Source organism: Macaca mulatta, chromosome 2, assembly GCF_049350105.2.
Source record: "Macaca mulatta isolate MMU2019108-1 chromosome 2, T2T-MMU8v2.0, whole genome shotgun sequence".
Classification (NCBI taxonomy): domain Eukaryota; kingdom Metazoa; phylum Chordata; class Mammalia; order Primates; family Cercopithecidae; genus Macaca; species Macaca mulatta.
In genome coordinates, this window is record NC_133407.1 from 148,663,174 (window position 1) to 148,672,195 (window position 9,022).

The 9,022-nt window shown below is 40.1% G+C and overlaps 1 pseudogene; it reads left to right on the forward strand.

Annotated features, from left to right (window-relative positions):
• Window positions 1–6,916: 6,916 nt before the first annotated feature.
• Window positions 6,917–7,066, forward strand: LOC114676674 (U4 spliceosomal RNA; annotated as a pseudogene).
• The last annotated feature ends 1,956 nt before the right edge of the window (window positions 7,067–9,022 follow it).

The following is a 9,022-nucleotide window of genomic DNA, read 5'->3' on the forward strand; positions in this document are numbered from 1 at the left end:
GTAGTTTATCATACATTTGTCTTGCATTTAAGAGCAGGCCTCTTTTCCTCATATTGTCAGATATTCATGTCTCTTTAAAATTCTATGTAAGTTTAATGTAAATAGGTATCCTGATGTGTACTCAAAAATTTTATCTAAAAATATTTAATTTTCATTTGTATTATAGATATTACATTACCTATCTAAGCAAGCAACAGTCATTTCTTTATTATTTTAATAACTTTCTGACTTTTAGCATGATTTCAAGTATATTAATATGTTGGCAAAAGGAGATATCACAGCCATACAAATACAGATAGGCATTTTCAGTCTAGGCTTACTAAGTGTCTCTGTTTATATTTTGATAAGTGTCTTGGTTTTAACTCATTCGAATCTGAGGGTTTATCTATATTCTATCTATCTATCTATCTATCTATATCTATTTATTTATTATTCAGCTTTTAGGGAATTTGAGAATGGCTAATTAACTTCCTGAACTTACTTAAATATGTAAATATCAGAGCTGAGATAATGAAAATAATTTCATTAATCAAGCATTAGATTAGCAAATGTTACCACATGCCAACACTGATGTGCTATTTATAATATAATGAAATATTAGAATACATTTTACAAAAACATAACAAATAATACATCAAATATGAATAAAAGCCTAGTATAAAACATCTTTCAATATGTATATCATATTTATAATGAAATAAAAATACAAAATAGAACATTCATTTACACTGATTGTTAAAAATTGGAACAATAATTTTAGTTAATATATATAAATTAAAATATTTTAATTCATTGGACTGTAGTTTTTCTTCTATTTACAAGTCAGAGTGAAATAATCATAAAATGATATGAAGTCACCCCAATTAATGGCCCAATACAAAAGCATGCCACAAAGATTCCACAACTAGATCCTTTCCCATGCACGTTAAATCTGCTGACATTTGCCATTTTTATCAAGAAATTAAATGCAGGCTGTGCAGCATATATCATACCTGGAAAAGACATTGTCTTATGCCATGCACATATGACAATTAAATGTATATGATGAATTACACAGTAAACTGAATGTGTAAAATACTAGTTTCATCTCATGGCACTTTGAAGAAGAGGGAAGAAAGGATGTCAACCTTAAGCAACATGATATAAAATTCCATCACAAGGGCATTCTAATATGATGCTATCGAAAAAATTTGCTTTTAGGCAGGGTGTGGTGGCTCACGCCTGTAATCCCAGCACTTTGGGAGGCCAAGGTGGGCGGATCATGAGGTCAGGAGATCAAGACCATCCTGGCTAACATGGTGAAACCCCATCTCTACTAAAAATATAAAAAAATTAGCCAGACTTGGTGGCGGGCGCCTGTAGTCCCAGCTACTTAGGAATCTGAGGCAGAATGGTTTGAACCTGGGAGACAGAGCTTGCAGTGAGCCGAGATCGTGCCACTGCACTCCGGCCTGAGTGACAGAGCGAGACCCTGTCTCACAAAATAAATAAATAGATATAGATAGATAGATAGATAGATAGATAGATAGATAGACGTAGATATATAGCAGAATTCCAAGTTAATCCTAGATTTTAGTCTGACCTCTAGAGTCAATCACATTAGTGAGTTCTTGGACATTGAATTTGTTTTTTACTTGCTTGTAGCTTTCTTTTCTTTTTTCTTTTTTTGAGACGGAGTCTCGCTCTGTCACCCAGGCTGGAGTGCAGTGGCACGATCTCAGCTCACTGCAAGCTCCGCTTCCCAGGTTCACGCCATTCTCCTGCCTCAGCCTCCCGAGTAGCTAGGACTGCAGGCGCCCACCACCACACCTAGCTAATTTTTTGTATTTTTAGTAGAGACGGGGTTTCACCGTGTTAGCCAGGATGGTCTTGATCTCCTGACCTTGTGATCCGCTCGCCTCAGCCTCCCAAAGTGCTGGGATTACAGGCGTGAGCCACCGTGCCTGGCACTTGCTTGTAGCTTTCTACAGAACAAATCTCACAGCTTGGTACTCAGCTCTTCATTTTATAATCTCCATGCAGGCCACTAGACGTTCACGTTTATTGTTTTCAGGCAGTATTATATATTTTCTAACATTTTCTATTTTAATAAAAACTTTTTGTGACCAGGCATGTGGTGACTCATGCCTGCAATCCCAGCACTTTGGGAGGCCAAGGCAGGAGATCACTTGAGGCCAGGGGTTCAAGAACAGTCTGGGCAATATATGGGAGGATCACTTGAGCCCAGGAGGTCAGGGCTGCAGTGAGCCATGATCGTGTCACTGCACTCCAGCCTGGATGACAGAGTGAGACCCTTTCTCCAAACAAAAAACAAAAAAATTTTTTTGTTACTTCTAAGGAAGTGTATTTATTTCTTTTCATGTATGTAGCTTTACTCCTAGATAGAAGTAAAGCCCTGAACTCGGAAAAAGAGATGGAAAAAGCCCTGAACTCAGAGTTAGATGACCTAGGATCTAGCTTGTCAACTCACTTTGTGAATTTGGGAAAATTACTTGAACCATTGGGGTCTACATAAGTATTTTTTTTTTTTTTGAGACGGAGTCTTGCTCTGTCGCCCGGGCTGGAGTGCAGTGGCCAGATCTCAGCTCACTGCAAGCTCCGCCTCCCGGGTTCACGCCATTCTCCTGCCTCAGCTTCCCGTGTAGCTGGGACTACAGGTGCCCGCCACCACGCCCAGCTAGTTTTTTGTATTTTTTAGTAGAGACGGGGTTTCACCGTGTTAGCCAGGATGGTCTCGATCTCCTGACCTCGTGATCCGCCCATCTCGGCCTCCCAAAGTGCTGGGATTACAGGCTTGAGCCACCGCGCCCGGCCCATAAGTATTAAGATCCTGTCTAAGTCCAGGCACAGTGGTTATGCCTATAATCCCAGCACATTAGAAGGTCAAGGCAGGAGGATTGCTTGAGCCCAGGAGTTTGAGACCAGCCTGAGAAATACAGTGAGACCCCATCTATACAAATAATTTAAAAATTAGCCAGGCATAGTAGCACATGTCTGTGGTCCCAGCTACTTAGGAGGTGGAGGTGGAAGAATCGCCTAAGTCCAAGTGGTCAAGGTTGCAGTTAGCCATAATGACGCCACTGCACTCCAGCGTGGGTAACAGAGTAAGACCCTGTCTCAAAAAAAAAAAAAAAAAAGAATTCTAAAACTCTGTAATTTTTGTTATTTACATAGCAAATGTAGAGACTATTATAAGCATAAGGTTGTGCTGTATGCTTTGGAAAAGCAGATAATTTAAATATCTGATACACGATTTTGCTTGCTTATAATCAGTTGAGGAAATAAGACCAGTAAACAATGAAAAGTTTAAAAAGCTTCAAAGGGAGTAGATATAAAAAATGTCTTAGGGAAGACTTACAGGCAAAAAGTATATTTCAACATGCCTGTTAAAATCCTGGCATGAGGTGTTCGAATAGTAACACTACATGGAAAAGTCAAATAAGAGACTCCATTTTTCCATGACTTACAAATTATATATGTAATGAGAAAGTAAGCTATTCATTTGATAAATATGTATAGCATATCCATGATATCAAATGAAATGATACTTGCTGTCTTACTAGATGTTAGGGAATTCACACTGAATTATAATTATGTAATTATAATCCACACAGAATTATATCTGTAAATTCTACCCATAACAAACAGTACAATAGAAAAAATAGCTACAGGCCGGGCGCTGTGGCTCAAGCCTGTAATCCCAGCACTTTGGGAGGCCGAGATGGGCGGATCACAAGGTCAGGAGATCGAGACCATCCTGGCTAACACGGTGAAACCCCGTCTCTACTAAAAAATACAAAAAACTAGCCGGGCGAGGTGGCGGGCGCCTGTAGTCCCAGCTACTCGGGAGGCTGAGGCAGGAGAATGGCGTGAACCCGGGAGGCGGAGGCTGCAGTGAGCTGAGATCCGGCCACTGCACTCCAGCCTGGGTGACAGAACAAGACTCCGTCTCAAAAAAAAAAAGAAAGAAAGAAAAAATAGCTACATAGATATGGTTGTAACAAAATCTAAAAAGTATAATAATGGAGATAGGAATAAAAATAATGTATAAAGAGAGAAGGCTGTTTTGGAATAATGGAAAGAGTAGGAATTCTGAAGTTGACATATCTGGATTTAGTCTCAATTCTGTCTCTTATCATGTATTTTGGGCAAATCACAGTTTTCTTAGGGGTGATAAAAAGTACTTAATAGAGTTATTACGAAGACTAAATGAAAAGAAAAAAAAGCTCATGTTTGTAATCCCAGCACTTTGGGAGGCTGAGGTGGGAGGATCACCTAAAGCCAGGAGTTTGAGACCAGTATGGTCAACATAGTGAGATTCTGGCTCTACCCAAAAAAAAAAAAAAAAATTAACCGTGCATGGTGGCACACATCTGTAGTCTCAGCTACTCAGGAGGTTGAAGCAAGAGCATCACTTGTGCTTGGGAGTTCGAGTCTGCAGTGAACTATAATTGTGTCACTGCACTCCAGCCTGAGTGACAGTGATCCCATGTCAAAAAAAAAAAAAAAGATAAGAAAAGAAAAATGATTAATTGAGGTAGTATATGCTAAGTACCTAATACTAAATATATATAAGTAGAAAAATATGCTTATTTTGTTTATTTTTACTATTTTCAGGGGTGACAGTTTTTAAAAATGACTTCTTTTTTTTTTTTTTTTTTTTGAGACGGAGTCTCGCTCTGTCACCCAGGCTGGAATGCAGTGGCGCAATCTCCGCTCACTGCAAGCTCCGCCGCCTCCCGGGTTCACACCATTCTCCTGCCTCAGCCTCCCTGGAAGCTGGGACTACAGGCGCCCGCCACCACGCCTGGCTAATTTTTTTTTGTATTTTTAGTAGAGACGGGGTTTCACCATGTCAGCAAGGATGGTTTCGATCTCCTGACCTCATGATCCGCCCACCTCAGCCTCCCAAAGTGCTGGGATTACAGGTGTGAGCCACTGTGCCCAGCCGGTATATTCAAAGATTTTTAAGGAAATCTACTCATATGCTTTGGGAGGTAATCAAGCTGAAAGAAGTAATTAGTAGTAGTAGGGATGATTATTATTATAGCTAGATTTTTTTTTCTGCTCTTAATTACCACCTGCAATCTATAGATGAGGAAACAAAGAATTAAACTGGTAAATGAGGTTGTACAATTAGTCAGATGCAGAGATTATATTTAAGCTCAGGTAGCTTTCTTCTAGTGCCACACTCTTAGCTACTATGCTGTTAACTTACCTAACTGTACCTACATGTTTGTGTTTCTTCACATTTTTTTACTGAATTGTGTATAACCTTTAGTAATATGTTTATTAATGTTTTCTTATATCTGTTTTAGTAGAGTTTCCTTTTGTACCTCCGAAAGTATAATATAAAAATGGAATTATGGATGCCTTATGTAGTTTTAAAACCAGTTACTTTTCAAACATAAATTTTTTTAGGGTAAAACTATGATAAAACTAATTTACAACTGGAATTTCAAAGCTATTATCTTCTTGTTTTTTGAAAGAGAAAAGGGGGAAAAGGAAATAAAAAGTGAAGGGGGAAGGGGGAAAAATAAGAAAAAGCGAGACAGAGGCACTGCAGGATCTGCCCTGGGGGAAGGCTAAGGAGGGAGGGGCTATTATTTTTAGTCAATATAGACTTTAATTCTCTTGTCATTGTATGTAGTTTTTTCTTTCTTTTTTTTCTTAATGAAAAATTGGAGTTGGATAGATTAGATCTTCCCATTCTTACTTTCTCTGACTAAATTGACTATGATTAAATTAGTTAATATTTCTCAGACTCAATTTTCTCTCCTGAGAAATGGGAATAACAGTACTACAATATAGAATATAATTTGCTAATCCTTAATAAGTGTTAGCTTCATTTGCCCTTCTCTTCCTTTGCCTTTTTAATTCTAGAATCTAAAATAAGTATATGCTGTGACTGAACAGGTAAGATAGTTGACTCAAGTTTTAATCATTTTGCCTTTAAGTGTTATGGGTGATTACATTGTAGGTATGATCAGAATAATACAGAAGTATTTATGAAGATCCTGTACTTTTTTCTTGAAGAAAAGTTCAGTCCAAGGGGCTGTTTGTTATATTTATAGGTACCTTTACAGGAAATGCTTTCAGCCATGAGACTAATCCTCATGGACTTGTGGTTATTAATAGCCACAAATTGTAATAACAGTTCAAAAATGAAAACTTAATTCTGTCTTCTTTTTACAGCAACTTCTTCAAATACTGAAGCAGAAAACCAATCAAAATTCAGTGGACACTATGTTGAAATTTACTTTGGGCCGGGCGTGGTGGCTCAAGCCTGTAATCCCAGCACTTTGGGAGGCCGAGACAGGCGGATAACGAGGTCAGGAGATCGAGACCATCCTGGCTAACACGGTGAAACCCCGTCTCTACTAAAAAATACAAAAAAAAACTAGCCGGGCGAGGTGGCGGGCGTCTGTAGTCCCAGCTACTCGGGAGGCTAAGGCAGGAGAATGGCGTGAACCCGGGAGGCGGAGCTTGCAGTGAACTGAGATCCGGCCACTGCACTCCAGCCTGGGTGACAGAGCGAGACTCCGTCTCAAAAAAAAGAATTAAAAAAAAAAAAAAAAGAAAAAGAAATTTACTTTGAATGCACTTTGGAACCTCACAGATGAATCGCCAACCACTTGTAGACACTTTATGAAAATCAAGGGTTAGAACTCTTCATGAGGGTTATAGAGGTCAGAATGGGAATTTAGCTTACAGTTTTGATATTTATTAATTACTTACTCTAGCATTCATTTTATATTTGGTTCTTTAGGTAATTATAGGTTTCTCTTTTTACAGTCTTTCCTAACTGAGTCATCCATTTAGCAGAAAGTTCTAGGACTTTCGGTAAGATATAAGCACTTCCTGCTAATTTCCAACCTGTATTTATTTCTGTCTGAAGTAACACATTGAAAGTTGCAGCTCTGCAGTGGCAGTATCATAGCCAATGAGGTCTATCCAAGGCACAGTGCTAATTGAGAACTATTCCCAATACCTCACCATGACGACTTGAAATATGGCCGGCAACGGTAATTTCTTTTCTTTTCTTTTTTTTTTTTTTTTTTTGAGACAGGGTCTCACTTTGTTGCCCAGGCTGGAGTGCATTGGTGTGATCACAGCTCACTGCAGCGTTGACCTCCTGCTGGGCTCAAGCAATTCCCCCAACTCAGTCTCCCTAGTAGGTGGGACCATAGGTGTGTGCCACAATGCTCAGCTAATTTTTGTATTGTTTGTAGAGATGGGGTTTTGCCATGTTACCGAGGCTGGTCTGAAACTCCTGAGCTCAAGTAGTCCTCCTACCTCAGCCTCCCAAAGTGCTGGCATTGTAGACATGAGCTGCCCGGTTGGCAATGGCAATTTTTGACGATTTCTAGGTGAATGAACAAAAAAAGAAATAAAGAAAGCTGCTGCTATGATACTTGTAAACAATGACATTGGAAAATAAATATTATTAAATTTTAAAAGACTATGAATATATATAATATATATAATATGTATTATATATATTATATATATTATATATATGCCGGGTTTGGTGGTTCACACCTGTAATCCCAGCCCTTTGGGAGGCCGAGGTGGGCAGATCAGCTGAGGTCAGGAGTTCATGAGCTGTCTGGCCAACGTGGTGAAACCCCATCTCTACTAAAAACACATAAATTAGGCGGGCGTGGTGGCGGGTGCCTGTAATCCCAGCTACTTGGGAGGCTGAAGCAGGAGAATGGCTTGAATCCGGGAGGCGGAGGTTGCAGTGAGCCGAGATCACGCCATTGCACTCCAGCCTGGGCAATAAGAGCAAAACTCCATCATACATATATATATAATATATTTATATACACACACACACATATATACACACATATATATACATATATATAAATATTTTTGCCATATTAAAAGGAAAAATATAAATATGCATACACTTCTTTATATTTTTTGGTATTGTACAAAGTTTCACACTGGGCATGTTTTACTTTTTTTTATTTATTTTTGAGATAGGATCTGTCACTCTGTTGCCCATTGTGGAGTGCAGTGGCACAATCATGGCTCTCTGCAGCCTCGACCTGCTAGGCTCAAGCAATTTTCTCACCTTAGCCTCCCAAGTGCTAGGACTATAGGCATGTGCCACTATGCCCAGCTTATTTACCTATTTATTTTTGCAGGCTGCAGTCTCGCCATGTTGCACAGGCTACTCTCAAATTCCTGGGCTCAAACAATCCTCCTGCCTCAGCCTCCTAAGGTACTGGGATTACAGGCAAGAGCCACCGCACTTGGCTTCGTGTTTCACTTTTATAATCAGAAAAACAGATCTCATTAAAAAATGTTGTTGTTAGGCTGGACACAGTGACTCATACCTGTAATCTCAACACTTTGGGAGGCTGAAGTGAGAAAATGTCTTGAGCCCAGGAGTTTGAGACCAGCCTGGGCAACAAAGCATGACACCATCTCTACAAAAAATAAAATAGGAAAATTAGCTGAACGTGGTGATATGCACCTGTAGTCCCAGCTAGTGGGGAGGCTGAGGCGGGAGGATCACTTGAGCCTAGGAGTTTGAGGGCTGCAGTGAGCTGTGCTCATCCCACTGCACTCCAGCCTGGGTGACAGAGCTCTCTCTCTCTTTTTTTTTTTTTTCATACGGAGTCTTGCACTGTTGCCCGGGCTGGAGTGCAGTGGCACAATCTCGGCTCACTGCAACCTCCGCCTCCCAGGATCAAGCGATTCCCCTGCCTCAACCTCCTAAATAGCTAGGATTACAGGCACCTGCCACTAGGCCCAGCTAATTTTTTGTATTTTTTTAGTAGAAACGGGGTTTCACTATTTTGGCCAGGCTGGTCTGAAATTCCTGACCTTGTGATCCATCTCTCTTTTTTCTTTTTTGTTTTTGAGACGGAGCCTCACTCTGTCGCCCAGGCTGGAGTCTCGCTCTGTCGCCCAGGCTGGAGTGCAGTGGTGGGATCTCGGCTCACTGCAAGCTCCACCTCCTGGGTTCTCACCATTCTCCTGGCTCAGCCTCCCGAGTAGCTGGGAC